The 27,470-nt window shown below is 44.8% G+C and overlaps 1 long non-coding RNA gene across 1 annotated transcript in view; it reads left to right on the plus strand.

Annotated features, from left to right (window-relative positions):
- LOC134962446 (uncharacterized) overlaps positions 1-17,923 on the plus strand; it is a 35,678-nt gene extending 17,755 nt beyond the window's left edge. The window contains exon 3 of the long non-coding RNA XR_010188036.1: positions 17,795-17,923. This is a non-coding gene — a long non-coding RNA (uncharacterized LOC134962446). The remainder of the gene's footprint in view (positions 1-17,794) is intronic.
- The last annotated feature ends 9,547 nt before the right edge of the window (positions 17,924-27,470 follow it).

Raw genomic sequence — 27,470 nt, forward strand, 5'->3', positions numbered from 1 at the left:
TCAGGATGTCGTCTAAGTAAACGACCACGAATCTTCCTAGAAAGTCACGGAGCACATCGTTAATGAGATCCTGGAAAACTGCCGGAGCGTTAGACAAGCCGAACGGCATCACCAGATACTCGTAGTGACCCGACTGAGTACTGAAAGCCGTCTTCCACTTATCTCCAGACTTGATTCGGATGAGGTTATATGCTCCCCTCAGGTCAATTTTAGAAAAAATCACAGCCGAACGCAGCTGATCAAAGAGGACAGAAATCAGCGGCAGAGGATAAGTATTTTTAACTGAGATCTTATTCAGGGCTCTAAAGTCAATGCAAGGTCTGAGTGATCCATCTTTTTTTCTCCACAAAGAAGAAGCCTGCACTTAAAGGGGATTTAGATGGCCTGATAAATCCTTTCCCTAGACTCTCCTTAACATACTCATTCATGGCCGCAGTTTCTGGCCCGGATAAAGCATATAACCTTCCCTTTGGCAATGTGGCACCGGGAATTAGCTCAATAGCACAATCATAAGGCCGATGGGGAGGCAGAATGTCCGCATTGCCCTTGGAAAACACATCAACAAAGTCCTGGTATTCCACGGGAATGAGTTCGGGAATGGCAGCAGCTATTCTAACGGGAAACGTAATACATTCCTTATTACAGATGGTACCCCATTGTGAAATCTCCCCCGACTGCCAATCAATGGTGGGATTATGAAAGGCCAGCCAAGGGTGACCCAGAACCACTGGAACTGCTGGGCAATGGGTAAGGAAGAACTCGATCTTTTCGGAATGAAGAGCTCCTACCGTAAGTAGTACAGGAGGTGTACAGAGGGAAATAACCCCATTGGACAAGGGACTCCCATCTAAACCATGCATGGTGATACACCTACCCAAGGCTAACTGAGGAATACCTAAGGCCTTGGCCCAAGTTAAGTCCATAAAGTTCCCTGCAGCTCCACTGTCGACAAAAGCCGACACCGAAGAACTGAGGCTGCCAAAGGAAACTTTAGCTGGGACTAAAAGGGAGTTATTCGAGGAGATAAGCTGCAGACCAAAGTGAACCCCCTCACAATTCACTTGGTCGAGGCGTTTCCCGACTTGTTCGGACAATTACGGGCAAAATGTCCCTTACCCCCACAGTACAAACAAAGACCAGAGTTTTGCCTTCTGGCTCTTTCTTCTGGAGACAGTCGGGAGAAACCCATCTGCATGGGCTCCTCTACGTCCTCAGGAATGGAAAATACACATGGAGTAGTCCTGACTGGTGCTCCTTTTTCAGCTCTCCGCTCTCTGAGACGTCGATCAATCTTAATAGAAAGCTCCATGAGTTTATCGAGTGTCTCAGGAGCGGGATACTGAAGGAGACTGTCCTTTATAGACTCAGATAAGCCGAGGCGAAACTGACTGCGCAGGGCTGGGTCATTCCAGCCACAGTCGTTCGACCAACGGCGAAACTCTGTACAATAAACCTCTGCAGGATTTCTACCCTGTCTGAGAGCGCGTAACTGACTCTCAGCGGATGCCTCTCTATCAGGGTCATCATACAAAAGCCCTAAAGACTCCAAAAAAGCATCGACTGACAACAATGCCGGATCCTCTGCTTTTAAACCAAATGCCCAGGTCTGAGGATCCCCCTGGAGCAAAGAAATAATGATTCCTACCCGCTGAGATTCAGTACCTGAGGAGATCGGTCTTAAACGAAAATAAAGTTTACAGGATTCTTTAAAATTAAAAAACTCCTTCCTATCACCAGAAAAACGGTCAGGCAAGTGCATTTTTGGTTCAGGGACTACCCTCGGGGAAGTTCGTAAAAGATCTTCCTGCGACTTCACCCGCAGGGAAAGATCCTGAACCATCTGAGTAAGTTCTTGAATCTGGCTGACTAGGAGCTGACCAGGATTTGGCCCTAAACCTGTGGGATTCATGAGGCCGATAACTCTTAAACTGAATAAGGAAAAAATCAAACCCTGTTTAATTTTAAGTTTTGGTTTGGCCGGTAATAATGTTATGATTCCAGTACTCCTGACCGGAGGAGATCTTATGACAATGGCCAGAGTACTGGAAGGGAATGCTGGTTACGGGAGCAGGAAAGACTAGTTGCCCCTGGCGCCCTAACTCTATTGTCTCACCCGTGCTATCGGAAATCCCCTGCGAGACTATGGTTTCTTGAGCCCCTGGCAGCCACGTTTGAAAGGCGGATTATGTCTGCCCAACTCCGGTGCCCCCCGGTCTTAGTGAGAGACAAAGGGAAATCCGAGGCAGGATGATGACAAGAGGACCTCTGACTACAACAGGCCAAGGGCAACAAGCTAACTAACCAAACTTGAAGTATGCGCGGAAAAACCGCCAGATAAAAGGACAACCAAAATCCACTAGTCCATTACTCCTACCCAGCACCGCTGGATACCAGAGTGGATCTGTGGGAGCGGAATCCTCCGCAAAAGCTCCGAAACACAAATAATAAATAATAAGTAATAAAGCGGCCAAGCCGCAACACACGGCTACGCCGCGACTCACGAACACCACTGGATGTTTAACGGTGCTCAGTCAGGACTCTAGGAACAGATGACGACTTCCGAGTGCAGGACAACTGAGGACAGGAACGACCGGATACAGCAGGACTGGAAACACTCTCAGCAAACAGATACAGCATGCAGGAAGCTATTACCGGCGTCTGTATGAGGCACTGCAAGAGCATATAAACCGAAGCCCTCCAATCAACTGCTGCCAGTGCTGATTGCATGAATGCCGTGCAGCTGCCTTGCTGCACGGCCAGGAAACAGGTGCCCTTACTAATTTAAATGGACCCAGCAACGGGGAACGCGGTCCGCCAGTGGCGTCCCCGTTGCTAGGGTCCGTGCGGCTCCGTGCGCCCGGCGTCTAGCGTTGCCAGGGAGCCGGCGGCTGTACGCGCACGGCGTCCCTGGTTGCTAGGCGCCGGGCCGCACCGACGAGCGGACCCCGGCGCCTAACACATATACATACACAGTTCCAGGGTGCAACCAGCAAGTCTGGTTTTCACAGAGTTACAGTGACAAATGGGAGCCAAAATAACAATGAGGGTTAGCAGCACCTATTGGGTCCTGTACCAGGGGAGATGGTATAGGGTGGGGTTGGAGAACAAACTGTAGGGAACATGACAAGAAAAAGTAGTGAATGTGAAGTGGCAACAAAACCAGCAGTGACTACACTACAGAGATTACTCTCTGCACACACTGCAACAGCATCTCCTGCCCCCACCTTCTGACACTCACCGCTCACCCTACACATTAACAGCACGGCAAGGGCAAAGGGGGAACGCAGGACCGGATCCTGTCTGCAGACAACGCACCCTCTCCTCCTCCATGGTACGGGTAAGGGGAATCAGGCTACCGAGAGCTGCTGGGAAGAGCTTGCACCGCAGCAGATGGCCTGTGCACTCCGTGCTGTGATCCGTTCCTCTGTGGGGAGCGCAGCGGCACCCAGATGAGACAAAGAGATCTGTCTCACAAAATAAAATACAGCCGCGGCTTCCCTCCTCAGCAGAGCAGGGACGGCGCCTTTCGACCCAGCGCCGTCCTGCATTGCATACCCTCGCTGAGCGCTTCACGCCGGCTCTGCCTGATACATAGTACGCCACATAGTATTACAAGGAGTGTAATAAGAAATGCAAAAAAGCAATAAGAGCAGCTAAAATTGAAAATGAAAAGCAAATCGCTATAGAGAGTAAAACCAATCCTAAAAAGTTTTTTAAATACATAAACGGTAAAAGGTTAAAAAGGAGAATATAGGTCCATTAAAAGATGAATTCGGAGAATTGATAAATGATTAAATAAAAGCGGAAATACTGGACAAATTCTATTCATCAGTATTCACCAGTGAAGAACTGATGGTGGGAGTAGAGCATAACAATTGTGACAGTAATGATTCATGGTTAGATACTTGTTTAAGCGAAGAAGTAGTCCGGGAGAGACTAAGCAAAATTAAGATTAATAAATCACCTGGTCCTGATGGACTTCACCCAAGGGTTCTTATGGAGCTTCGTTCACAACTAGCATGACCCCTATACTTGATTTTCAATAGTTCAATTAGATCAGGCATGGTACTGTCAAAGTCAAAAATATTACATAGAGAGACCATATAAACTGCACACATATAAGTCGCTATACTTGCAAATATGCGCAGCGAGCACAGCAATATATGGAAACACACGCATTTGCTCGGACATGGCACAGAGATGGATTCGGCACTTGTTTCATACAGTACATGGTTATAATAATGAACAGCACCAGACACCAAGGAGATTTAGAATTGGCTAATGAATTAATGTCATGGATGTGTATCATTCGAACCGAACCAGATAAACACATCATGTTTGGTATTGAAGCAAGCAGAATGAGGTGTGGGTTAGTTTGAGGCCTGTTGTGTTGTTGTGGGACATTGCAGCGGATAGATATGATTATATGTATAAAAGCTAAGATCATATTGTTAGAACAATGGATGCTCAAGACAACCTTTTACTAAGTTTTCAGGGCTGAACCTGATTAGCATATACAAAGGAGAAAGAAAGACCCCTCCCCCAGGTACTGGTCAAACAGGAAGGTAGTGGTCAGGTGTGGCCTCAGAGAACAGATGTAATGTAGCTACACTCACAGACACACACACAGCTACCTGGCACCAAGCAGCATGGCGGCTGAATCCCCAGGACATCCTCCAAACTAAAGGCTAAGTATTGAACCTCACATGGCTAGATAAGGAAACAGACAGATTGCTTTCTGGTTTAAATAGGATATTGTAACTTGGTTGTGTGATTGTTGGGTGTTTGTGGATACTCTGTGAAGTCCGTGATGAATTGGAACAGTATACAACCTGTAGCATAGTATTTGTGGTATTTGTTTGCCTATGGAGATTTAAAATAGATTGTGCTGGTTAGTTATAATATATATCCTGTTAATCATAAATACCACCATGCAGTTACGTTTGTGTTAATTACATTGTGATCTGGTCTTGTGATGAATATGCTCTGGTTATTGAGATACTGAAGTTGTTTGGGATGTGAAATTATGAGATGGTTCTAGGAAGTTGGATTACATTGTGAAAGGTGATTTAGATGGTTTGGAATTGTAAAATCAGAACATATGCATTGTTTTGAGGCTTGGACATTTTGGAATAAAGTGCCATGTGTTTGGACCTGCAAATCTAAAATGGCTGCTGCTGGATGTCTTCCCCTCCCCCTTTCAGCCATGTGGTGTGGTCTTTGGAATCAAGTGGAGGTTTCTCAAAATGGAGTCTAGCTTCCATCCCATGCTGTATTCAGCATTGACTAACTGCGCAGCGATTGTCTCTCACATGTGTAGTTTTATCTGCAACCATGTTGTCTCTTATTTAATGTTATCATTGTCTTACTGTGAGCCAATTTCTCTCATCTCTCTCCGTCTCTCTCTCTCTCTCTCTCTCTCTCTCTCTCTCTCTCTCTCTCTCTCTCTCTCTCTCTCTCTCTCTCTCTCTCTCTCTCTCTCTCTCTCTCTCTCTCCTCTTTTCTCTTATATCTCTCATAGTATTATAGTATTGTATTGCATTTAGGTCAGTGTAGTATTGTCTTTTTGTATTTATTGTTTAGTTCTGTGGTTAGGAAGTCTTTGTTATATTGTAGTGTATCATTTGTACGGTTATCCCCTTTTACAAGTATATTAGATATAATACAGTTAATAGGCTTTGGACCCTAAACCAGTATCTGTGTATTTCCTATAGTGTTAAGTGTTCACTTGAGCGTCGGTGACGCTCAAGCAGCTTTTTAGTTAGTCAGGTTACACAAGGTTGCACTTACACCCTGTATTCACATTAAGGTATTCTGTGTATTTCATTGTTAAAAGGTTTAGACATAAAGGTATAGCGTTGTGAGCGTCTGCGCTGCTGGTGATCTCCTCGTGGTCTCGAGCGTCTGCTACGCCATAGCGAATCATTACGTTAGTCAACAGCCAATAACGTGTCCTGTGATCACTGGGCCGTGAGCGAACGTGACGCTTGAGCGTCTCGCCTACGGCTGAGCGATCGTTACGCAACCAGCGTACCCGTACGGTACTTCTTAAGTAAACAGCGTACAGTGTTCTTAGACTTCATAAAGGGGTGTTTATACGACAAAAGTATTTAGCATTGTCAATTGGGGGACTCGTCCTATCCTTCACATATCTCTGCTAGGTAATATCAGCAGACATTATCCATCAGCAAAGGGCGGGATCATATTCCTTGCAGTGCTGATTGGATAAGCGTCTGTTTCGCTTAGTAAAGGGTGCTGAGGGAATCCGGGACCGGAGGTAAGAACAGTACGCTATTGTCTTTGAAAATCTGGTTTTTATTTCAATTTGGTGCCAACTACACACTCAGGCCTAGAATAACTTTAGGAGTTTTGAATGATGACTTTCTTTGTGACAAGAGGCCGCATGGTCTGTCCACCATTTTGTGTGACCCTCATGGAGGTGGAAGGGGGAGGAGCAGCGGCCATTTTGGGAAGGTCAAAAAAAAAATTTTTTTTTCTGAGCGGCTGGTTTTCAGTTGACTCAGGAAACAATCAGCCATCCACTGTCAAAAAGAAATCATCATTTAATGAGTTTTTTTTTTATGCATTTATTTAATCTATATCATAGTCAATCATAAGTAATAGTGATTGGTACTTATATGTAATATCTATATGCGTGTGCTTACATCAATGTATGTTATTAGATTAAATTTAGAATTGCATTTTCATCTGTGTAAGTTTCACATCTCACCTTCCTGTTTGCCATTTGCATTGATAACGTGCTGAGAAAAAACAAGCACACAGCATAGAAGATACTGTGTGGTGTTTGGTAAGCGTTTATATAGTGAAATATCGCTTATAGTAAGGCGATACAGAAGCCACAAGACAATAGCACACATTTGTTCAGTTTCCAAAATTTAGTTTAAATACCTTACTTTACTGTAACGCCTCTGGGGAGAGCTATCAGACTACGGGAAATGATTTTTCTGATCAGAAAACTATAAGAATGATAGTGGGTTGAAAACGGTATGAGTGTATTGAATCCCGCTTTGTGGACTTTGTGATCTATGTGATAAAACGGTATTGAATTCCGCTTTGTGGACTTTGTGATCTGTGTGATCTATGTGGAACGTGATGAGCACGATCTGAGTGAAAACGTGCAACAGAGTGTGATAAAGTTTTCGTTGTATTACGCTCTGGCTGTTTTGGAGCACAGTAGGGAGACTCCAATGATCCTACCATTTATGGGCAACAAGTGTCTATAAGTGGTACGATTGGACCGCACGGTTGTATGTGTGACCAATAACGCAACGTGATATGAGGTCGTATATCCATGCGTAAATCTTGCCCTCATACGTGTTGTAGGGAGCACATGCAAGCGTGATTTGTGTAAAGAAAAAGGAAGGGAATTTTCTCAGGAAAATCTCTAGAGATAGGGCCTGCAACGGCTACACGTGTCTGCTAGAAGGCGGAACGGGGATACCCGGAGCAGAAGAAGTTCAGTGGAAGAGCTTTAAGGATTTCCAACGAAGTTCTGTGTTTGGTGCATTTTAGGAAGTTTTTCTGTGTTAAAAAGGTCCACAATGGCAGCCAAGTGCACAACACAGAGACGGTCGGAGGTCAGGATTCAGACTCCAGAGGCTTGCAGACTCCGAGGGTCTGCTCGGTTAGTAATGTGGGGGAAATATGGTCCCCACACTGAGACCTTTTGTGATGAATGGACACGAATGACTGCGGGGGATAAGGCACCATTTCCCGGGATAGGTAGTTTTGACTTAGAGGTGTTGCATAATTTAAGGCAAAGGATCAGTCTCATAAAATCCTGGAAACAACGAGTTAAACATGATGATTGTTTGCAGTTATGGCAACAGGAAAGTGAAATGCAAAGAAATGTAACTTACATATCTAACTTTCATCTTGAGAGGAGAGACATGGCATTGAAGAGGATTATGGTTGCAGAGAAATGGCAAAATGTTGTACGATAAAAATGCACTTAGTAACTGTATTAAGAATGAAAGTGTTAAATGTAGTAATGTTTATGAAAATGAAAGTGTAAAAATTACAAATGTTAACCTGTGCAAGTCGCACCCCATGTTAAACTTCCCTCAGGATTACCAACAAGAAAGTGAGCCCAGAACGATGTCGGCACCTCTTAAAGAAGCCATCCTACAAGACATCCAGGTGGACGCGACCAAATTGGTAAAGGCAATAATCAAACCCCCTAACGGAGGGTCAGGTGAGGTCGTGTCCACAGGTACGTACAATGTTTTATATCACGCACAAACAAATGTACCCCATATTATAAGACCAAAACAAGGTGATGTGATTGAGTTTAGTCCTGTCAGGGTGATCACAGTCCCCAATGGGAAGACTGATGATCAGGGAACCATTCCCGTCAAGGACAGTGCAATGCGCCATCCATGGTCCCGGACAGAATTGAGATCAATCATGTCTGATTACCCAGATCCTAGGAAAGATCTAACTGTATGATCAAAGATTCACAGAAGGTATATGCACCCCCTAGACAACGACATAATCATATCCAAGGAAGCAGGGAGGAACAGGGAAAGCGGTTGATGGTGATGAGCATCCAAGCGTTTGAGGAGGCATCAAATCAACCAAAACCCCAGGCCATTGGCACATGGAGGAACTTAAGGATTTGTGATCTGTGCAAAAGAGAAGGGCATTATGCCAGTAACTGCAACAGCCCACATAAAATCAGACCCCCTAGACATGAAAATGAGCAAAAGTTATGACACACCAAATTATAATCAGGGATCATATAGGAAGGATTTTGGGCCACACCCATAATATATAGTCAGGAAAGGTGATCATACGACTGATGGTAAGCCTGAGGTAACGGTTAATAAATTGGGAGGTCATTCACTGAAGACACAGGAATGACCAGGTGAAACGTTGTAAATGTATCTGTGAAATGTTTTTTTTTCTCTCTCTCTCTATCCCCATCTCTGACGAGTATTGGTAAGAATTCACACATTGCATACCCACTTGGTCCTTGCAGAAGTCTACCAAACCCCAGCATGACCTCCGCCACAATGTATTTCTGGCCAGATACAGACAGTGGAGTAATGCAGGTGCTGGTGGGGAGGGACTGCTCAAGGAGACCAGTAGACACATAGATATGACAGCCTGATAATCTGACAATGTTTTTCTAATGCGAACAATGTTTTCTTAATGTTGACAATGTTTTAAAAATGCTTTGTTTCTCTTTTCCTATTGATGGTTAATGTCGAGTTATGTAATATATATATGCATATGAATTGTTCTCTATCTCTTGTTTTTTTTTTCTCTCTCTTCTCACTCATGTTTTCATGGTTTAAAGATGGTATGTCACCCCTCAGTTGGACCAATGGTAATGCCAGATTTTTTCTCCTTACAGAAAGATCGCCGGTTAGGAAGGAATATTGCATCACCAGAATGTTCGTTTGGAAGACTGAGAGACAGCACCTTTGAGAGGACAGCAGAACAAGAAGAACAACAAGACGAGAGAACTTATTATCGTAACAAGTTCTCTCCCCCTCAAACTGTTTTCTTATACCCCCTTTACAAATTTCTTCTTTTCTCCTCCTGTAAGATGGACTTGCCCCAAGAGACTGTGATATGGATTTTCCCGTTAACCATGATGTTGACCAGAGCAGTCTGTTTCGGTGAGAGTACCAGTGAGGTCGAGAAAGGATCCAGAAAGGTCCTGATGACTGAGACGGAGGTGTAAATTTCCAATAGCAACCCAATCACCAAGCAAAGGCGAGTACCGGGCACGATCTAACAACCATGTTATTTGTAAACAATTGTGAAGGATTGTTAGTTCAAAAAGAAAACTGTATCTGTAGGCTCTGTGACAATGGTTGAGGATGGATGCATAAAGAAATGCCAATCCAGTTTTAATATCCATATGGACCGGCATCCATTGAGTGACTATCACTCCTTAGTGGGTAGTGTGTTAAATAAAACAGATTGTTGGGTATGCTCTCAAGTACCTCAGGGTCATAGTAAATCAGGGCTAGTACCATTTCCTTTAACGGTAGGGGAGGTACTTGAGCTAAAGGGTGGGAGACCGGTGGACAGGAGGTTTAATATCTCCAGCCCTCCTAGTTTGAAGCTCCACCAATACCATGTGGATAGGTCCCTATTATGTTTTAACATCTCCAATCCCCGAAAGCCGGGAAATTGGGAAGTGTCATGGAGCAACCTAACCATGACCTTTTCGCATAGAGCAGATAGGATGCCTACAGATACAGAGCTTGTACGCCACATAGCCAGTAGAGGAAAATCTTTCCGGTATAGGTATACCTTAGGAAATAGGATTACGAGAGTTGGAGAAGTATCACCAGGATACTGTGCACATATCGTACAAACTGATACGTGTACTAAACAGATGGGAGAATTAGGGTTAGGAGAGTTCACATGGAAAATGTGTAACATGGTAATGACATATTCCGTCCCATATGTTCTCCCCGATGATGCATATTTCATATGCGGGAGAAAGGCGTATGAGCGGCTTGCCCCAAACTCTGAAGGATTGTGTTGTATTGGAAAAGTACTACCTGAGGTAATGAGTCTAAGGAGTGAGGAAACTGTAATTAACCTGGATTTGGTATATGACCCAATGATAGAAACCATGATGTGATGAAAATGCGATTATACGGTCCGTTTCTTTCACCTGTTTTTCTGCTTTTCTCCAAGATACAAAGACCCCTTGGACGAGGAAGTTAACGAGACGCTATACAGACAACAGACAAGAACCAAAGATGAAGTTTTGACGACCTATGATATGGACACTTGATGAACTTTGCCATGGATCCCCAGTTTCCCTAGTATTTTAAACTCACGCTAGCCCAACATTTTTTGTAAATCTGATGGCACTGACAAAGCTATTTGCTCATGCCCAAAGAGCAATACAGCGCAAAGAAGACGACTCTCAACAGATACCGAACAAAACTTCAACAACAGATGTACATTTCCCTGACATAGAATATCATTGCATTTTCCATAAGTGTTCTTTATCTTCATCTCTACAACCCTCAGGTAATGACACACATAGTCGATAGGGAATACAGGCACAGATATCAGCAACCACATACCTCCCCCATTCATGTATCATCAACTAAAATGTGCTCCCCCATTTTGTTACAACCACAGCCGAAATGAGCTCGGTAAAGTTTGACAGCCCATCCACAGACCCTTAGTACGGGATAAGAAGGAATTCAAATGTATACTTCGCAATACCTCGAAGCTTGATGTACAACACGTACGGCACGATGATACATGACCCCCCAAACATGGATTCATACACACATGCTTCTGCTATCTCACTAGGTCATACCCTCTTCACACCTTCTCCTCTCTCCTCCCTTACCCAACCATGGAAATGTATTAACCCCTGACATATATTTTTCTCTTTTTGAAATGTTTTAGGAAGTGGCAGTTATTGGTGACTGCCAAAGGGTGGACTGTCAAAGTCAAAAATATTACATAGAGAGACCATATAAACTGCACACATATAAGTCGCTATACTTGCAAATATGCGCAGCGAGCACAGCAATATATGGAAACACACGCATTTGCTCGGACATGGCACAGAGATGGATTCGGCACTTGTTTCATACAGTACATGGTTATAATAATGAACAGCACCAGACACCAAGGAGATTTAGAATTGGCTAATGAATTAATGTCATGGATGTGTATCATTCGAACCGAACCAGATAAACACATCATGTTTGGTATTGAAGCAAGCAGAATGAGGTGTGGGTTAGTTTGAGGCCTGTTGTGTTGTTGTGGGACATTGCAGCGGATAGATATGATTATATGTATAAAAGCTAAGATCATATTGTTAGAACAATGGATGCTCAAGACAACCTTTTACTAAGTTTTCAGGGCTGAACCTGATTAGCATATACAAAGGAGAAAGAAAGACCCCTCCCCCAGGTACTGGTCAAACAGGAAGGTAGTGGTCAGGTGTGGCCTCAGAGAACAGATGTAATGTAGCTACACTCACAGACACACACACAGCTACCTGGCACCAAGCAGCATGGCGGCTGAATCCCCAGGACATCCTCCAAACTAAAGGCTAAGTATTGAACCTCACATGGCTAGATAAGGAAACAGACAGATTGCTTTCTGGTTTAAATAGGATATTGTAACTTGGTTGTGTGATTGTTGGGTGTTTGTGGATACTCTGTGAAGTCCGTGATGAATTGGAACAGTATACAACCTGTAGCATAGTATTTGTGGTATTTGTTTGCCTATGGAGATTTAAAATAGATTGTGCTGGTTAGTTATAATATATATCCTGTTAATCATAAATACCACCATGCAGTTACGTTTGTGTTAATTACATTGTGATCTGGTCTTGTGATGAATATGCTCTGGTTATTGAGATACTGAAGTTGTTTGGGATGTGAAATTATGAGATGGTTCTAGGAAGTTGGATTACATTGTGAAAGGTGATTTAGATGGTTTGGAATTGTAAAATCAGAACATATGCATTGTTTTGAGGCTTGGACATTTTGGAATAAAGTGCCATGTGTTTGGACCTGCAAATCTAAAATGGCTGCTGCTGGATGTCTTCCCCTCCCCCTTTCAGCCATGTGGTGTGGTCTTTGGAATCAAGTGGAGGTTTCTCAAAATGGAGTCTAGCTTCCATCCCATGCTGTATTCAGCATTGACTAACTGCGCAGCGATTGTCTCTCACATGTGTAGTTTTATCTGCAACCATGTTGTCTCTTATTTAATGTTATCATTGTCTTACTGTGAGCCAATTTCTCTCATCTCTCTCCGTCTCTCTCTCTCTCTCTCCTCTTTTCTCTTATATCTCTCATAGTATTATAGTATTGTATTGTATTGCATTTAGGTCAGTGTAGTATTGTCTTTTTGTATTTATTGTTTAGTTCTGTGGTTAGGAAGTCTTTGTTATATTGTAGTGTATCATTTGTACGGTTATCCCCTTTTACAAGTATATTAGATATAATACAGTTAATAGGCTTTGGACCCTAAACCAGTATCTGTGTATTTCCTATAGTGTTAAGTGTTCACTTGAGCGTCGGTGACGCTCAAGCAGCTTTTTAGTTAGTCAGGTTACACAAGGTTGCACTTACACCCTGTATTCACATTAAGGTATTCTGTGTATTTCATTGTTAAAAGGTTTAGACATAAAGGTATAGCGTTGTGAGCGTCTGCGCTGCTGGTGATCTCCTCGTGGTCTCGAGCGTCTGCTACGCCATAGCGAATCATTACGTTAGTCAACAGCCAATAACGTGTCCTGTGATCACTGGGCCGTGAGCGAACGTGACGCTTGAGCGTCTCGCCTACGGCTGAGCGATCGTTACGCAACCAGCGTACCCGTACGGTACTTCTTAAGTAAACAGCGTACAGTGTTCTTAGACTTCATAAAGGGGTGTTTATACGACAAAAGTATTTAGCATTGTCAGTACCGAAGGATTGGCGTATAGCTGAGGTAGTGCCATTGTTTAAAAAGGGATCCAAAAATCTTCCGGGAAACTACAGACCAGTTAGTTTAACATCTATAGTGGGGAAAATATTGGAAGGAATTCTAAGGGACGTCATACAGGAGTATCTAAAGTCCGCTAGGATTATTAGCAAGAACCAGCATGGGTTTGTGAGGGACAGGTCATGTCAGACTAACTTAATTAGCTTCTACGAGGAAGTGAGCAATAATCTTGATCAAGGAAAAGCAGTGGATGTGGTCTTCCTAGATTTTGCAAAAGCCTTCGATACAGTTCCTCACAGGAGACTGATGATCAAATTAAAGGAGATTGGCCTAGGAAAAATGCACATGGATAAGCAGCTGGTTGGATAGCAGGGTACAGCGAGTAGTGGTCAACGGGAAGTCCTCAACCTGGTCCCTATTAGTCAGCGGAATACCACACGGGTCCGTACTCGGACCACTACTAGTTAACATATTTATCAATGACCTAGAAATAGGCCTGGAAAGCACAGTGTCAATCTTTGCAGATGATACTAAACTGTGTAAGGTAATTAGTTCAGAATTGGATGTGGAGTCCTTGCAGAATGATCTATCTAAACTTGAACTCTGGGCGTCTAAATGGAAAATGAGGTGCAATACAGACAAATGCAAGGTTATGCATTTTGGGACTAAAAACAAACTTGCATCCTACATATTAAATGGGGAACGCCTAGGGGAAACAGAATTGGAAAAAGATTTGGGGGTATTCATTGATAATAGGCTTAATAACCGTACACAATGTCAAAATGCAGTAAAGAAGGCAAGTAAGGTGCTAGCGTGCATAAAAAGGGGAATTGAGACAAGGGACGCGGATGTAATCATGCCGCTGTATAAGGCATTGGTACGTCCGCACCTGGAATATTGTGTTCAGTTTTGGGCACCATTGTATAAAAAAGATATCAGTGAACTCAAAAGTGTTCAAAGGCGAGCTACTAAATTGATTAAAGGCCTAGAAGGACTGGACTATAAGGAAAGACTTACTAGGCTGAATATGTATACACTAGAAAAGAGGCGCCTAAGAGGAGATATTATTAATATCTTCAAATATGTAAAGGGTCATCACAAAGAGTTATCAGAGGAATTATTTATTAAAAGAACACAGTTTAGGACACGTGGGCACTCGCTGCGACTGGAGGAGAGAAAGTTCCGAACGCAACGGAGGAAAGGGTTCTTCACTGTTAGGGCAATCAGGATGTGGAATTCCCTGCCAGGGAAGGTGCTAATGGCGGACTCTGTAATTGTATTTAAAAAAGGAATGGATACATTTCTGAATGAAAAAGCTATCCAAGGTTATAATACTTAAAATATCAACGTGGTTAATCCGGGGGTAACATGAGTTATAGTAGCTAACTAGTCATAAAACATTGTTTAGCAAGTATGTAGAATCATCGCAACTTAAAACAGGTTGAACACGATTGGCAATTTGCCTCTATTCAACCTCAAATACTATGTATGTTACTATGTTACTAGTAGTATCTCCATTCACAGTATGTCACACAGTAGCGCCCACTAGTCAGTTTATGCAACACAGTAGTGCCCATTATACACATAATGCCCACAGTAGTAATGCCCCTTACAAAAAATGCCGACAGTAGTAGTGCTGCTTATATACATTATGTCCACAGTAGTGCCCCTTATATGCATGATGTCAATAGTAGTAATGCCCCTTATACACATGATGCACTTAGTAGTTGTGCCACTTATACACATAATGCCCTCAGTAGTAGTGCCACTTATACTTATAATGGGGGTAATTCAGAGTTGATCACAGCAGCAAATTTGTTAGCAGTTGGGCAAAACCATGGTGGTCATTCCGAGTTGTTCGCTCGGTAATTTTCTTCGCATCGCAGCGATTTTCCGCAAACTGCGCATGCGCAATGTTCGCACTGCGACTGCGCCAAGTAAATTTGCTATGCAGTTAGGTATTTTACTCACGGCATTACGAGGTTTTTTCTTCGTTCTGGAGATCGGAGTGTGATTGACAGGAAGTGGGTGTTTCTGGGCGGAAACTGGCCGTTTTATGGGAGTGCGTGAAAAAACGCTACCGTTTCTGGGAAAAACGCGGGAGTGGCTGGAGAAACGGAGGAGTGTGTGGGCGAACGCTGGGTGTGTTTGTGACGTCAAACCAGGAACGACAAGCACTGAACTGATCGCACTGGAAGAGTAAGTCTCGAGCTACTCAGAAACTGCAAAGAAATTTCTATTCGCAATTTTGAGAACCTTTCGTTCGCAATTTTGATAAGCTAAGATTCACTCCCAGTAGGCGGCGGCTTAGCGTGTGCAATGCTGCTAAAAGCAGCTTGCGAGCGAACAACTCGAAACGAGGGACCATGTCCACTGCAGGTGTGGCAGATATAACATTTGCAGAGAGAGTTAGATTTGGGAGGGTTATATTGTTTCTCTGCAGGGTAAATACTGGCTGCTTTATTTTTACACTGCAATTTAGATTTCAGTTTGAACACACCCCACCCAAATCTAACTCTCTCTGCACATGTTATATCTGTCCCCCCTGCAGTGCACATTGGGGGTCATTCCGAGTTGTTCGCTCGCATGCTGCTTTTAGCAGCTTTGCACACGCTAAGCTGCCGCCTACTGGGAGTGAATCTTAGCATATTAAAATTGCGAACGAAAGATTAGCAGAATTGCGAATAGACACTTCTTAGCAGTTTCTGAGTAGCTCCAGACTTACTCGGCATCTGCGATCAGTTCAGTGCTTGTCGTTCCTGGTTTGACGTCACAAACACACACAGCGTTCGCCCAGCCACTCCCCCGTTTCTCCAGCCACTCCCGCGTTTTTCCTGGAAACGGTAGCGTTTTTTCGCACACTCCCATAAAACGGCCTGTTTCCGCCCAGAAACACCCACTTACACTCAATCACATTACGATCACCAGAACGAAGAAAAAACCTCGTAATGCCGTCAGTAAAATTCCTAACTGCATAGCAAATTTACTTGGCGCAGTCGCACTGCGGACATTGCGCATGCACATTAGCGACTATTCGCTCCGTTGCGACAAAAAAATAACGAGCGAACAACTCGGAATGACCCCCATAGTTTTGCCTAACTGCTAACAAATTTGCAGCTGCGATCAACTCTGAATTAGGCCCAATGGCCCTCATTCCGAGTTGATCGCTTGCTAGCTGCTTTTAGCAGCAGTGCAAACGCTAGGCCGCTGCCCTCTGGGAGTGTATCTTAGCTTAGCAGAAGTGCGAACGAAAGGATCGCAGCATTACTACAAAAAAAGATTGTGCAGTTTCAGAGTAGCTCGAGACTTACTCCTAGCTAGCAATCACTTCAGTCTGTTTAGTTCCTGTTTTGACGTCACAAACACGCCCTGCATTCGGCCAGCCACTCCCCCGTTTCCCCAGGCATGCCTGCGTTTGTATCTGACACACCTGCATTTTTCAGCACACTCCCGGAAAACGGTCAGTTACCTCCCAGAAACGCCCCATTCCTGTCAATCACTCACCGATCAGCAGTGCAACTGAAAAGCGTTGCTAGACCTTGTGTGAAACTGCATCGGCTTTTGTGAAAGTACGTCGCGTGTGTGCACTGCGCCCCATACGCATGCGCAGAAGTGCCGATTTTTTGCCTGATCGCTGCGCTACGAACAACGGCAGCTAGCGATCAACTCGGAATGACCACCAATGTCCACAGTAGTAGTGCCCCTTATATACATAATCCCCACAGTAGTAGTGCCCCCTATACACATTATGCACACAGTAATAGTGCCCCTATACACATTATGCCCACAGTAGTAGTGCCCTTATACACATAATGTCCACAGTAGTAGTGGCCCTTGTATACCTAATGCCACACAGTAGTGCCCTTTATACATAATACTTTATGCACAATGCCCATAGTATTTCCCCTTATACATAATGGCCACAGTAGTGCCCCATATACACATAATGCCCACAGTAGTAGTGCCCCTTACACATAATGCCCACAGTAGTAGTGCCCCTTATACACATAATGCCCACAGTAGTAGTGCCCCTTTCACATAATGCCCACAGCAGTAGTGCCCCTATACACATAATGTCATTTCTAGTATAAAGGATAGTTACAGTAGCTCTATGATTATTACTGTAACCTGCACACTGTGGGTATTGTATGATACTAACATTGTCCTAGCACTAGAGACGATAAAACCTGGAGCAGATAAATTGGGTCTCTATGAGACAGGATCTTGGTTTTGGATAAAAAGTCAATTAAATAGATTGCAAATTAATAAAATTTAAACTATAACAAAATGTAGTAGTACAATTATACACATAGTATGTCTGATCAAGAAATTATGGTTGTTTAGATCATCATCTAGCAAAATTCTGGCAAAGAGATTTGCAGAGTGGCGGGTGACCGGCAAAGAGATCTGCAAACTGTCAGTTGAAGATGACGGGAGGGGTCGCAGAGGCAGTAAGGACTGGAGGATAACATGTAGAAGGTAAGTTACCATACTTATGTGATTGTATGTGTGGTGGGGGATATTGAGAACACCGTACAAAACAGAGACTATGGGGGAGATTGGACAATACTAATCATGCAGAAGGGGGCAGCTCAGTATGGGACATACAGACGGTGTGGAGGCAGGGGCAGTGCTAAAGTGTTTGGCACCACCCTGTAATTTATAAATTTGAGCCGTCCCATAAAGTAACAGCTAGCTGGCTGAAAAAAAGCAGTGTGGTCTCACAAAGAAGGGCATCACCACAAAATAGTACTCTAAATTCAAATTACGTCACACAAAATCACAATCTTATTTACATTACACCGCACATAGATCCCCTGATTCATAGTATGCCACATAGTAGTGTCCCTGATTCACATTACATCACACAGTAGCACCCCCTAGTCACGTTATGCTACACAGTAGTGCCCATTATACACATAATGCCCACAGTAGTAATGCCCCTTACAAATAATACCCACAGTAGTAGTGCTGCTTACATACATTATGCCTACAGTAGTGCCCCTTATATGCATGTCAACAGTAGTAATGCCCCTTATACACATGATGTCCACAGTAGTACTGCCACTTATACACATAATGCCCACATTAGTAGTGCTGCTGTTACGCCTAATGTCCACAGTAGTAGAGCCCCTTATATGCATAATCCCCACAGTAATAGTGCCCCCTTATATACACATAATGCCCACAGTAGTAGTGCCCCCCTATACAGATAATGTCCACAGTTGTAATGCAAATAATGCCCACAGCAGTAGTACTCCTTATACACATTATGTCCACAGTAGTGCCCCTTATATGTATAATGTCAACAGCAGTAATGCCTCATACACATAATGCGCACAGTAGTAGTGCCACTTATACACATAATGCCCACAGTATTAGTGGGGAGCCTATTTTTCTCTGTTCGTTTCCCCTAATTTCAAAACTGGAAGAGCCGCTCCTCTGGAGATAGTGAACTGGGTGACCTTTTTATCAGTGAACTAGGGGCAGATACATTAACTCACATAGAGGATCCCATTACAAAGTGGGGTGGTATGGTAACGGGGGTACACATTTGGGGTGGTATGGTAACGGGGGTAGCTAACTGTACACAGGTGTGTCATTTCTGTTCAAACACCTTTCCGTGAACGTGCATAAATTACCCATTGTGTTGATGCTGGAGAGCCCTTGGTGTCTAGGAGACTTGTTCAGCCTACAACTGCTCAGACTCACTCAGGGTGGACTGTAATGCAATTGCGAATGGCAAAAGATTGCAACAACCACAACTGAATCAGGCTCACAATTACACCATTGTATTTTACTATTTTATCACAGGTGCAAGTTTGTCTTACAACAGATGCACTTTCCGGCAGCCTAAACTCGCTCAAAAGTGCCCGTAGCCCTGTCTGGCCACAAGGAGTGCGAGTTTGCGTGCCGTTGCCGATGTTGAAACATTGCAGCAATTGCAACTTGTACCTAATTGGATTGACCCCTAAATGTTAGCAATTTATAGCTTTTATTATTTAATGGTCAAATTTCTATTCTGAAGGTACTCACTTATTACTATAATAATGTGTGTGTACTGTATAAAAACAACTGGCTATTTGGGTTAATTGTCCTTCATTTAGGCATTTTCCATGTCCTCAATAGTTAGAGTAACATATTTACATATAGAGATTTATCTCGCTATACAACCACACCACTGTTTGCAGTTTGTTTCTCTGCTTGTTCATCCACTATGTTTTTTTAATCTTTTCCTCTTAGTCTACACAGCAGTTGACCTTTGACAAGTATAGGCAGGTATAGGTATTCTACCCCTCCAATTAGCCATAGCTCCCAGTGGGGTTAGATTTAGGCTGCGGGTGGGGAGAGGTTAGGGTTAGGCTGCGGGTAGGGTGGGTTAGGGTTAGACAGTGGGGACAGAGGTTAGGATTAGGCACCTCCGCGGAAGGGTTAGAGTTAGGCACAAAGGAGGAGGTCAGTTTTAGGCTGCAGACAGGGAGGGTTAAGGGGGTGGGGAGAGGGGAAAACACCCCTTAATCACCCCTGTCTGCCTTTTTTGCTCCACGATCCTGGCGTCGGTATTACGACCAATAGGATCCCGTTCACCGGGTTATCATACTGATCCCCACTATTAGTACTAGGGATGTGCACTTGAAATTTTTCGGGTTTTGGTTTTGGGTTCGGTTCCGCGGCCGTGTTTTGGGTTCGAACGCGTTTTGGCAAAACCTCACCGAATTTTTTTTGTCGGATTCGGGTGTGTTTTGGATTCGGGTGTTTTTTTCAAAAAACCCTAAAAAACAGCTTAAATCATAGAATTTGGGGGTCATTTTGATCCCAAAGTATTATTAACCTCAAAAACCATAATTTCCACTCATTTTCAGTCTATTCTGAACACCTCACACCTCACAATATTATTTTTAGTCCTAAAATTTGCACCGAGGTCGCTGGATGACTAAGCTAAGCGACCCAAGTGGCCGACACAAACACCTGGCCCATCTAGGAGTGGCACTGCAGTGTCACGCAGGATGGCCCTTCCAAAAAACACTCCCAAAACAGCACATGACGCAAAGAAAAAAAGAGGCGCAATGAGGTAGCTGTGTGACTAAGCTCAACGACCCAAGTGGCCGACACAAACACCTGGCCCATCTAGGAGTGGCACTGCAGTGTCACGCAGGATGGCCCTTCCAAAAAACACACCCCAAACAGCACATGACGCAAAGAAAAAAAGAGGCGCAATGAGGTAGCTGTGTGACTAAGCTCAGCGACCCAAGTGGCCGACACAAACACCTGGCCCATCTAGGAGTGGCACTGCAGTGTCACGCAGGATGGCCCTTCCAAAAAACACTCCCCAAACAGCACATGATGCAAAGAAAAAAAGAGGCGCAATGAGGTAGCTGTGTGACTAAGCTCAACGACCCAAGTGGCCGACACAAACACCTGGCCAATCTAGGAGTGGCACTGCAGTGTCACGCAGGATGGCCCTTCCAAAAAACACCCCCCAAACAGCACATGACGCAAAGAAAAAAAGAGGCGCAATGAGGTAGCTGTGTGAGTAAGCTAAGCGACCCTAGTGGCCGACACAAACACCTGGCCCATCTAGGAGTGTCACTGCAGTGTCACGCAGGCTGGCCCTTCAAAAAACTACTCCCCAAACAGCACATGACGCAAAGAAAAAAAGAGGCGCAATGAGGTAGCTGTGTGAGTAAGCTAAGCGACCCTAGTGGCCGACACAAACACCTGGCCCATCTAGGAGTGGCCCTGCAGTGTCACGCAGGATGGCCCTTCAAAAAACACTCCCCAAACAGCACATGACGCAAAGAAGAAAAAAAAGAGGCGCAATGAGGTAGCTGTGTGAGTAAGCTAAGCGACCCTAGTGGCCGACACAAACACCTGGCCCATCTAGGAGTGGCACTGCAGTGTCACGCAGGATGGCCCTTCAAAAAAAATACTCCCCAAACAGCACATGACGTAAAGAAAAATTAAAGAAAAAAGAGGTGCAAGATGGAATTGTCCTTGGGCCCTCCCACCCACCCTTATGTTGTATAAACAGGACATGCACACTTTAACCAACCCATCATTTCAGTGACAGGGTCTGCCACACGACTGTGACTGAAATGACGGGTTGGTTTGGACCCCCACCAAAAAAGAAGCAATTAATCTCTCCTTGCACAAACTGGCTCTACAGAGGCAAGATGTCCACCTCATCATCATCCTCCGATATATCACCGTGTACATCCCCCTCCTCACAGATTATCAATTCGTCCCCACTGGAATCCACCATCTCAGCTCCCTGTGTACTTTGTGGAGGCAATTGCTGCTGGTCAATGTCTCCACGGAGGAATTGATTATAATTTATTTTAATGAACATCATCTTCTCCACATTTTCTGGATGTAACCTCGTACGCCGATTGCTGACAAGGTGAGCGGCGGCACTAAACACTCTTTCGGAGTACACACTTGTGGGAGGGCAACTTAGGTAGAATAAAGCCAGTTTGTGCAAGGGCCTCCAAATTGCCTCTTTCCTGCCAGTATAAGTACGGACTGTCTGACGTGCCTACTTGGATGCGGTCACTCATATAATCCTCCACCATTCTTTCAATGGGGAGAGAATCATATGCAGTGCCAGTAGACGACATGTCCGTAATCGTTGGCAGGTCCATCAGTCCGGACCAGATGTCAGCATCAGCAGTCGCTCCAGACTGCCCTGCATCACCGCCAGCGGGTGGGCTCGGAATTCTGAGCCTTTTCCTCGCACCCCCAGTTGCGGGAGAATGTGAAGGAGGAGATGTTGACAGGTCGCGTTCCGCTTGACTTGACAATTTTGTCACCAGCAGGTCTTTGAACCCCAGCAGACTTGTGTCTGCCGGAAAGAGAGATCCAAGGTAGGTTTTAAATCTAGGATCGAGCACTGTGGCCAAAATGTAGTGCTCTGATTTCAACAGATTGACCACCCGTGAATCCTTGTTAAGCGAATTAAGGGCTCCATCCACAAGTCCCACATGCCTAGCGGAATTGCTCTGTGTTAGCTCCTCCTTCAATGTCTCCAGCTTCTTCTGCAAAAGCCTGATGAGGGGAATGACCTGACTCAGGCTGGCAGTGTCTGAACTGACTTCACGTGTGGCAAGTTCAAAAGGTTGCAGAACCTTGCACAACGTTGAAAACATTCTCCACTGCGCTTGAGACAGGTGCATTCCACCTCCTATATCGTGCTCAGTTGTATAGGCTTGAATGGCCTTTTGCTGCTCCTCCAACCTCTGAAGCATATAGAGGGTTGAATTCCACCTCGTTACCACTTCTTGCTTCAGATGATGGCAGGGCAGGTTCAGGCGTTTTTGGTGTTGCTCCAGTCTTCTGTACGTGGTGCCTGTACGCCGAAAGTGTCCCGCAATTCTTCTGGCCACCGACAGCATCTCTTGCACGCCCCTCTCGTTTTTTAAATAATTCTGCACCACCAAATTCAAGGTATGTGCAAAACATGGGACGTGCTGGAATTTGCCCAGATTTAATGCACACACAATATTGCTGGCGTTGTCCGATGCCACAAATCCACAGGAGAGTCCAATTGGGGTAAGCCATTCCGCGATGATCTTCCTCAGTTGCCGTAAGAGGTTTTCAGCTGTGTGCGTATTCTGGAAACCGGTGATACAAAGCGTAGCCTGCCTAGGAAAGAGTTGGCGTTTGCGAGATGCTGCTACTAGTGCCGCCGCTGCTGTTCTTGCGGCGGGAGTCCATACATCTACCCAGTGGGCTGTCACAGTCATATAGTCCTGACCCTGCCCTGCTCCACTTGTCCACATGTCCGTGGTTAAGTGGACATTGGGTACAGCTGCATTTTTTAGGACACTGGTGACTCTTTCTTTTTCTGAGGTCTGTGTACATTTTCGGTATCGCCTGCCTAGAGAAATGGAACCTAGATGGTATTTGGTACCGGGAACACAGTACCTCGAACAAGTCTCTAGTTGGCTCTGCAGTAATGATGGATACCGGAACCACGTTTCTCACCACCCAGGATGCCAAGGCCTCAGTTATCCGCTTTGCAGCAGGATGACTGCTGTGATATTTCATCTTCCTCGCAAAGGACTGTTGGACAGTCAATTGCTTGGTGGAAGTAGTAAAAGTGGTCTTACGACTTCCCCTCTGGGATGACCATCGACTCCCAGCAGCAACAACAGCAGCGCCAGCAGCAGTAGGCGTTACACGCAAGGATGCATCGGAGGAATCCCAGGCAGGAGAGGACTCGTCAGAATTGCCAGTGACATGGCCTGCAGGACTATTGGCATTCCTGGGGAAGGAGGAAATTGACACTGAGGGAGTTGGTGGGGTGGTTTGCGTGAGCTTGGTTACAAGAGGAAGAGATTTACTGGTCAGTGGACTGCTTCCGCTGTCGCCCAAAGTTTTTGAACTTGTCACTGACTTATTATGAATGCGCTGCAGGTGACGTATAAGGGAGGATGTTCCGAGGTGGTTAACGTCCTTACCCCTACTTATTACAGCTTGACAAAGGCAACACACGGCTTGACAAATGTTGTCCGCATTTCTGTTGAAATACTTCCACACCGAAGAGCTGATTTTTTGGGTATTTTCACCAGGCATGTCAATGGCCATATTCCTCCCACGGACAACAGGTGTCTCCCCGGGTGCCTGACTTAAACAAACCACCTCACCATCAGAATCCTCCTTGTCAATTTCCTCCCCAGCGCCAGCAACACCCATATCCTCCTCATCCTGGTGTACTTCAACACTGACATCTTCAATCTGACTATCAGGAACTGGACTGCGGGTGCTCCTTCCAGCACTTGCAGGGGGCGTGCAAATGGTGGAAGGCGCATGCTCTTCACGTCCAGTGTTGGGAAGGTCAGGCATCGCAACCGACACAATTGGACTCTCCTTGTGGATTTGGGATTTCGAAGAACGCACAGTTCTTTGCTGTGCTTTTGCCAGCTTGAGTCTTTTCATTTTTCTAGCGAGAGGCTGAGTGCTTCCATCCTCATGTGAAGCTGAACCACTAGCCATGAACATAGGCCAGGGCCTCAGCCGTTCCTTGCCACTCCGTGTGGTAAATGGCATATTGGCAAGTTTATGCTTCTCCTCCGACAATTTTATTTTAGATTTTTGAGTCCTTTTTTTACTGATATTTGGTGTTTTGGATTTGACATGCTCTGTACTATGACATTGGGCATCGGCCTTGCAGACGACGTTGATGGAATTTCATCGTCTCGGCCATGACTAGTGGCAGCAGCTTCAGCACGAGGTGGAAGTGGATCTTGATCTTTCCCTAATTTTGGAACCTCAACATTTTTGTTCTCCATATTTTAATAGGCACAACTAAAAGGCACCTCAGGTAAACAATGGAGATGGATGGATACCAGTATACTTATGGATGACGAGCGACTGCCGACACAGAGGTAGCTACAGCCGTGGACTACCGTACTGTGTCTGCTGCTAATATAGACTGGATGATAATGAGATCAAATTAAAATATATATATATCACACTAGTACTGCAGCCGGACAGGTATATATTATGTAATGACGGACCTGCTGGACACTGTCTGTCAGCACTGCAGACTCCTAAAGTAAGCTACTAGTATCAAGAAGATAGAAAAAAAAAACCACGGGTAGGTGGTATACAATTATGGATGGACGAGCGACTGCCGACACAGCGGTAGCTACAGCCGTGGACTACCGTACTGTGTCTGCTGCTAATATAGACTGTATGATAATGAGATAAAATTAAAATATATATATATCACACTAGTACTGCAGCCGGACAGGTATATATTATGTAATGACGGACCTGCTGGACACTGTCTGCAGAATGCGTTTATAAAAACACCACACGACAAGTGTTTAACTTTTTCAGGCAGACAATCACAATATACTGGTGGTCAGTGGTCACTGGTCAGTCACACTGGCAGTGGCACTCTGGCAGCAAAAGTGTGCACTGTACTTAAAATATGTACTCCTGCTATAACTGCTCCCCAGTCTCCCCCACAATTAAGCTGTGTGAGCAGTGAGCACTCAGCACAGTCAGATAATGATATACAGTATTACATATGATGCAGCACACTGGGCTGAGCACAGATATGGTATGTGACTGTGTCACACTGTGTATCGTTTTTTTTCAGGCAGAGAACGGATTAATTAAACTGGTGGTGGTCACTGGTCACTGGTCACACTATCAGCAAGTAGTACTCCGTCCTAAGCAGACAATCACAATATACTGGTGGTCAGTGTGGTCACTGGTCAGTCACACTGGCAGTGTGGCACTCTGGCAGCAAAGGTGTGCACTGTACTTAAAATATATTATTTATGTACTCCTGCTCTAACTGCTCCCCAGTCTCCCCCACAATTAAGCTGTGTGAGCAGTGAGCACTCAGCACAGTCAGATATACAGTATTACATATGATGATGCAGCACACTGAGGCTGAGCACAGATATGGTATGTGACTGTGTCACACTGTGTATCGTTTTTTTTCAGGCAGAGAACGGATTAATTAAACTGGTGGTCAATGGTCACTGGTCACACTATCAGCAAGTAGTAGTACTCCAGTCCTAATATGCTCCCCAAAATTAGTAAATAGTGTCTCTAACTCTCTACTCTCTTCTCTATAAACGGAGAGGACGCCAGCCACGTCCTCTCCCTATCAATCTCAATGCACGTGTGAAAATGGCGGCGACGCGCGGCTCCTTATATAGAATCCGAGTCTCGCGATAGAATCCGAGCCTCGCGAGAATCCGACAGCGGGATGATGACGTTCGGGCGCGCTCGGGTTAACCGAGCAAAGGCGGGAAGATCCGAGTCTGCCTCGGACCCGTGTAAAAAGGCTGAAGTTCGGGGGGGTTCGGATTCCGAGGAACCGAACCCGCTCATCACTAATTAGTACACCTCTAAATGCCCAGAGGAAAGGGTAATCCTGAGGCCATGGTTCTCCAGAGGTTTTCCCCAAAGGGTTTTTTTCCTCTCTTGAGTGCTGAAGGATGACTCTTTGTGAGTCCAGAGGTGTTGCCTTTATGCCATAATGACTATCAATCTCATGCCCGTCCCTGCAATGTATAAGAAGTAAAATAATCACTAATGCGATCACTTTACTTCTGGGTTTAGACCCTGGCTGCGCTACTTCACATGTGCTTTCGTCAGACTGCGTATGTGAGAGCAGACAGTAATACAGAGGGATACCCAAGGATCCTTTTCCTGGGAAGAATTGCATAATGTAGCCAACGGGATACAAACACCATTCAGAAATGTCATTAGCTGCCGGTCCAAGCTCAGAAATGCTTCGCATTCTGGAGCTTGGTGAGTTTCGCTGTTTACCAACTGCCATAGAAACTTTTGTTGGCTGCTTTGCAATCGCAATAGGAGAAATGCAGCAGATATCTTCAATGGGGGTAATTCAGACCTGATTGCTCGCTAGCTGTTTTTTGCAGTCCTGCGTTCGCATAGTCTCCGCCCACCGGGGAGTGTATTTTAGCTGTGCAAGTGTGCAATCGCATGTCCAGCCGAGCGGTACAAAAAGATCTTGTGCAGTTTCTGAGTAGCCCAGGACTTATTTAGCCGCTGCGATCACTTCAGTTTGTCCGGGACCAGAATTGACTTCAGACACCCGCCCTGCAAATGCTTGGGAAGGCCTGCGTTTTTTAAAACACTCCCAGAAAATAGTCAGTTGACACCCATAAACGCCTTCTTCCTGTCAATCACCTTGTGATCACCCATGCGAATGGATTCTTCGCACAAACCCATCGCTGAGCGGCAATCCGCTTTGTACCCGTGCGACGCGCCTACGCATTGCGGTGCATACGCATGCACAGTTTTGACCAGATCGCAGCGATGCAAAAAACACTAGCGAGAAATCAGGTCTGAATTACCCCCAATATTTATTGCAGCCCCCAATACATACATCCAGGGGCTGTTTAATATTTGTGGGCAGCCTCCAAAACCGACTGTTTTCTGAGAAATATTATTTGTTAAATATTCTTCATAATACATTTTTTCTATTTTAGCATAAACTAAAAATGTTTTATGTATTCATTGACTGAGT

This window comes from Pseudophryne corroboree, chromosome 1, assembly GCF_028390025.1.
Source record: "Pseudophryne corroboree isolate aPseCor3 chromosome 1, aPseCor3.hap2, whole genome shotgun sequence".
Lineage (NCBI taxonomy): Eukaryota > Metazoa > Chordata > Amphibia > Anura > Myobatrachidae > Pseudophryne > Pseudophryne corroboree.